This window comes from Paroedura picta, chromosome 1 (genome assembly GCF_049243985.1).
Source record: "Paroedura picta isolate Pp20150507F chromosome 1, Ppicta_v3.0, whole genome shotgun sequence".
NCBI lineage: Eukaryota > Metazoa > Chordata > Lepidosauria > Squamata > Gekkonidae > Paroedura > Paroedura picta.
Window position 1 is genome coordinate 202,599,289 of NC_135369.1, and position 6,493 is coordinate 202,605,781.

Genomic DNA, 6,493 nt, shown 5'->3' on the forward strand with positions numbered 1-6,493 from the left:
ACCTGGCTCAGCCTGAGAAACTTAGCACCCTTTTGTGTTCTTTGTTCTCCCGCCATAATTCCAATGTCTCCCTCCTTTACAGTATCAATTCTATATATGTAACCAATGTACCTGTGCCCATTGTCTCTACCAAGAAGTTTGCTCAATGCTTCTTGGCTGCTTTCAGTCTTTTGTGTTGCCTACTCAATAAAGCCTTTTCTTTGGATTTCACCTGGAGATCTCAGATGTTTGATTTGAGAAAACTGTACTAGCTAAACTCTGCCCAGTTCATGACACCATCTTCATGAGGTTGACAATCCCCAGTTGGGGCAAGGGGATTCCACAGTTTGCAGCCTCTATCCCTGTTTTAATACTTTAATACTTTACCAGGTGCAGAGAGGGGACAATCAGGAAGTACAGCCAGAAGTGATGTAGGGATATCAGCGGGGTCGGTGGGTGATGCTCTGGCTTTTCAGCAAAACTCTATGACCCATTATTCAGAGCGGCAGCTATGCCAGTCAAACAGCCCTGACGTTCCCTGTGTATGCACGGGGGAGGAGCTTCCCCGGCGCATGCTGGCTGCCCTGGTGCAACGGCCCCGCACATGCAATGCGGGGCCAGAAGCGCCAGGAGTGCTATGAAGCGGTGGCGATAGCAGGGGAGATCGGGGACATGGGGCCCCCACTGCACAATGGTGGGGAACAGCATGCTGCTCTCCCACCATGGTGGGGGTGGGGGAGATGACCCTGTCAACTCAGCAGAGCCGCGGAGCTGGCAGGGGCAAGAAGTGTCCCTGCAGGGACTCCATAGGTCAGGGGAGGAGCCAGACCCGAAAGCCCAGCTCCTCCAATTATGCACAGGGCTAGGCCAACCTAGCCCTCACCTGCACCCAGGCCCACAGAAGAATCTGCGTTTCATTAACACAGGCCTTACAAAGGACACGGGTTGGGCCAGGCCTCAGATGGTGGCGACGTCGAGCATAATTGGGGATTTTCCCCGAAGCCCTGTCGCCGTCATCATGGGCATTCCGGCCCGTGCATAATCGGTCTATGGCAGGCTTTCTCAAGCAGGGGTTTGTGGAGCTCTGGGGTATGACAGCCTTGGAAAAGTTTCCTCAGTGGGTGGCAGTGTATTAATTTGTTTGCATTTCTTAAACATTTATCGGGTGCCACAACTAGCAGAGTGGCAACAGAGTGGCAACTATTTCCTCAATCTGCAATGCAACCTGAAAATATAATGCTCAGCCAGGACTCTAAATCTCCACCTGGACTCTACCGAGAACGTTCTTAGGGAGTGCTGAGCCAATATCGACCCATGAAAACGGCTAGGACTGATGGGACCTCAGCATTCTTTTGGCAGATATGGATTATCCAGTCTAGTTTTTACTAAGATTCTTAACTGGATTACTTTATGCCAATGTTATCTAAAGCAGGAGAAGTCAACCTGTGGTCCTCCAGATGTTCATGGACTACAATTCCCATGAGCCCCTGCCGGTGTTTGCTGGCAGGGGCTCATGGAAATTGTAGTCCATGGACATCTGGAGGACCACAGGTTGACTACCCCTGATCTAAAGAACCCAGAACGGCCTTGTGGGTGTGCCCACGTCCTTTACATGGTATAGGATTTTCCCCCCCAAGATGGTTTATACCACAACAGGCCAATACAATGTACAGTTACTAAAACATGCCACTCATGTAAAAAGAGAGGGGGAAAGGTGTGTATATAAAAAGGTACATGCACACTGTTAAAAGTTTAGTGGTAAAACTGATGGCAAGAATTAGAATTAAAATCTAAATGGTCAGAAGCAAAGAAAGAGAAGAGAATGAATAAAATGTGTTCAACATTCATTTCTCAAAGCAAACCCTCCCAGCTCCGTGAACTTTGTGTACTAGCAGGCAAAATTAGTGACCTGTTATGTAATTTCTGGAAATTTGTCAACAGAAACTGTGTTTTTAATACAGTTTGCCCTGACCTTTGCTTCACTAAAGTATGGATTAATTTAGCTTGGGTCTCAACGTAAAAATGGCAGCTCAGAGAAACATACTCAGTCTTCTATTTGCCCAGATTGACAAGGGCATAATCTTTTGAGGAAGAGGACATGGGGTAAGTCCTTTATATCACATCCTTTGCTTTAGGATGCTTAGGGCTGATCCTGCATTGAGCAGGGAGTTGGACTAGATGGCCTGTATGGCCCCTTCCAACTCTATGATTCTATGATTCTATATCATTTCCCCATGTTGTCCTCTAATAATGTACTACCATGTGTGTGTAATGCAGGTTATTATTTGTCAGTGAGTTACCGGAGTCTGAGAGACATTAGGGTCCATTTTGATTTTGGTTTGGAATGAGGTCTGCCCTAGCTTGAACCTCCAAATCCAGCCCAGATTTGTTCGAGAAGCATCCGGCAAATTTGTCCAAAGAAAATGGCAAAATGGCTGAATCCACAGATTCCGTGTGCGTACTGTGCCAGCAGAACACCCAAACAAAATTAAATGTGCTTGTTGATCCATTTCCACCTATGATATTAAACAAGTAAGGAAGCCAGAATGATTATCTTGTGAGGCCAAATGAAATATTTGGCAAGAAAAAGACATTGCAGGGTCTATCCCGCCCTGCACAACCTTGTTGTAATAATAGTCATCTCAAGTAGTACATGGATAGCAAAGAAAATATGCTCTCCGTTTATGCTGGGGGCCAAAAGTTAGAGGGAAGGTCACATCTGAAGGTCGTAGTCAAGGGCTCCAATCCAGAACCGTTTGCTCTGAGTAAACAGCAGCTGCTTGGGTCGTTTCAGTGGGAGGAATATCTCTGGGATGACAAGAACATCACTAGCTGGGGCAATAAAAGAACATTAGCTGAATATAAAAATGCAAATGTACATCTCCCCCCCCCTCCTGCACAGCGTACAATATATTAACAATGGCAGACCCAAACTTTCAGCCGGTCAGCTGCTGCAAAAGTGGAATGTGTAATAATACCCCACGGTGATGAATTACTGAGAATGTTATTAGAAATAGCGTGGACCTGCCAAGAGTGGTAAGAAATGCTAAGTTTTCCTCAAGGCTGTAAATTCTCCATGGACTGCGAGGTTGAATGTTTATTGCGTAATGTGGTGGGGAGACGCTCCACCGAGTCGCAGCTGACTTATGGCGACCGGGTAGGGTTTCCAAGGCGAGAGATGAAGAGAGGTGGGTTTCCTGCCTCTAGGAAGTGACCCTGGAGTCTCCTATCAAAGTCCTAACCAGGGTGACATCTACTTACTGTAGCTCTGAGGAATGCCAGAATGAATGTGCAATGAAGGAATGTATACAGGAACACACACTGACACCTACACATCTCTGGGGGTTCAGCCCAGAAGCTTCCAACCATGATTTCACTTGGCCCCCTGAGATGGGCCATTATTTTGGGCACAGTCACCATTCCAGTAGAAGTTTCTGGCTAGGCAGACTCTGTCCTCTGACCCTCTGACACTAGCACCCCTTGTTGTTTGTGGGAAATTACTGACTTCCTGAGAAAATGACAAGTCATTGGTTGTCCTCCAGTGTCCTGACTTCTGTGGATGTTCTAGGCCAGGGGTAGTCAAATTGTGGCCCTCCAGATGTCCATTGTCTACAATTCCCATGAGCCCCTGCCATCATTCGCTGGCTCATGGGAATTGTAGTCCATGGACATCTGGTGGGCTGCAGTTTGACTGCCCCTGTCCTAGGCTAACATTCCTCACAAAGATGGATGATAAACCACCAGGATCATGATCCCTGATAAGATCCCAGCAGACCCTGCTGGAAAGCTTTGCCCATTTGCCCTTACTCATAACTATTTCTGATGTAGGGAAAATTTCTGTGTTGGCAGCCATGGGATACATGACCCATTCAAATGATAAGCATCTACACAGCTGACTTTAGAGAAGCAATTAGTCACTTCTTTCCCACAAATATCTCTCAAGTTCTAGAGTGCTGTGTGCAGTTCTGGAGGCCTCAGTTCAAAAAGGACGTCGACAAAATTGAGAGGGTGCAAAGCACAGTGACAAGGATGACCCTGGGGCCTGGTGGCCGAGCCCTGTGAGGAAAGGCTGAGGGACTTGGCAATGTTCAGCCTGGAGAAGAGGAGGTGGAGAGGGGCCATAAATGCTGTCTTAATAGTTCAGCATCGATGCCTAAGGAGGTGGTGAGCTCCCCCTCACTGGCTGTCTTTAAGCAGTGGCTGGACAGATATTTCTCTTGGATGCTTTAGGCCAGGGGTAGTCAAACTGCGGCCCTCCAGATGTCCATGGACTACAATTCCCATGAGCCCCTGCCAGCATTCATGCTGGCAGGGGCTCATGGGAATTGTAGTCCATGCACATCTGGAGGGCCACAGTTTGACTACCCCTGCTTTAGGCTGATCCTGCATTGAACAGGGGGTTGGACTAGATGGCCTGTATGGTCCCTTCCAATGCTATGATATTCACAAATCAAGACAAAGAAAGTTTTTGGAAATGGGCCAATAGCTTTCAACTTTTATTTCTTTATCAGCCTGGGTTTGGATGAGTCTATACAGCAGGCCCATTTTCTGGACACCATAAGATGATTACACAATGAATTTCTTTCTTGTATTTATTATATATAGCCAATGGCCTTTACAAATGAGAGTTTAACTATAAAAGTATAAGAGAAAAACAGTATTTCTCAGCATAATATATCAAATCAGTGGAATGAAACAGAATGAGTTGCAATACAATAGTTAAGATCAATATTTCAGATTGGTGGCTCTCATTAAAAGTACTTTAGCTTGGATCTTCCTGGCAGCCGGAGGAAAAAGTGCCATTTTGTGTGAGACATGGAAGTCGTAATCTGACTAGCCCCGGTTTAATTTGTCAGAATTAGAAAGAATTATATTAACTGAGTATTGTCTTGGCATGGGATTGGTCTCAAGGAACAGGCCAAAACAGGTTGGGGGAGATTTTCCAAAACCGAATTTCCACATATGTTTGAAAGTAATGCCCAGAAAGTATAGCTGATGGCATTGTTTCAAATCATAAATGCCATTCTAAGATTGTGTGTCATTAGATAGACAGATAGACATGGAAGTCTTTATTGGCATTTAAGAACAAAATATGCAAAATAATACAAAATGATATAATTGTGGTAAAACTGTGTTTCTCGGTTTCACTAAAAACATAGAATTGATTATTAAAACATGACCTAAAAATGCCACAGTACGGGAAGTTCGGCAGGAACAGAGTCGTCAAGCAATTTAGGGCACCCCATAATAATATGAGGAAGGAGATCTGGGTCCTTGCAACCATGAAAACACAATCTCTCTGCAATAGAAATACAATTAATCCTTCCTAAGAAAACACAAGAGCCTCTTGTGGCGCAGAGTGGTAAGGCAGCCGTCTGAAATCTTTGCCCATGAGGCTGGGAGTTCGATCCCAGCAGCCGGCTCAAGGCTGACTCAGCCTTCCATCCTTCCAAGGTTGGTAAAATGAGTACCCAGCTTGCTGCTGGGAGGTAGGTAATGACTGGGGAAGGCACTGGCAAACCACCCTGTATTGAGTCTGCCAAGAAAACGCTAGAGGGCGTCACCCCAAGGGTCAGACATGACCCAGTGCTTGCACAGGGGATACCTTTACCTTTAAGAAAACATTAGAAGGAAAGAGTTTAGCCAAGATAGCACGAGAGATTTCCTTTCTAAGTAAGACTCTATAGTGAAAATGTGGATGGGGGATAGATTTGTATAGTGGAATAATGTTCCATGCGTGAGGAGAAGAAGATGAAGAAAGTAGGGTCCTTTCTCCTCGAGACTACCTTTGCTTCTCACCTGCCTTGAAACGCTCTTGGTAGCTAAGCAGCGTCGGTACTTAGATGGGAGACCAAAAAAGACTCTGCAGAGGAAGGCAATGGCCAACCACCTCTGCTTCTCACCTGACTTGAAAGTCCCTTGATGTACTTTGCACACGCCCACACGTCTCTGTGGATGGGCTTGGCACGTTAGATGGAGCAAGAATATCTAAGCTAAAGCATGTATTCGATGTAGCATTTTGCGGTGCAATATTTCCTGTGGCTAACCCCCCCCCTCCCCTCCCGCCCCCTGAATTCAGCCTTCTACCCAGCAATAAGGGAGGGATCTCTGCTTGTTTCACAGGAACCACCAAAAACAACATCTCGGCAATGGTACGTGCTCTACGGGTCTTATAGGAGCAACTTTATGCGGGGAAGCTGTGTATTCTCCTGCAGTGCTGCAAAGTCAATTTGCCTGTTCAGTGGGTTGTGAAAGGCTCCAACTGTCTGTGGTGTGCACTCCGGGAACTGGCCGTCCCCTTCCAAGTGTGCAGCAAATGGGCGGAACAGAGTGTTGAGGTGGAACCGCTGGGAAAGGACAATAAATAAACTGGAATGCTCCAGAAGCAAAGCTCTGGGTTTGAGCCGGTACATCGGGGTCCAGAGGGCCAACAAGGCAAAAGGAGTCCATCAGCCTCAGATTGTGGGGTGGCCAACTCTAATCAGAGAAATTCCCGGACATTTGGGGGGTGGGG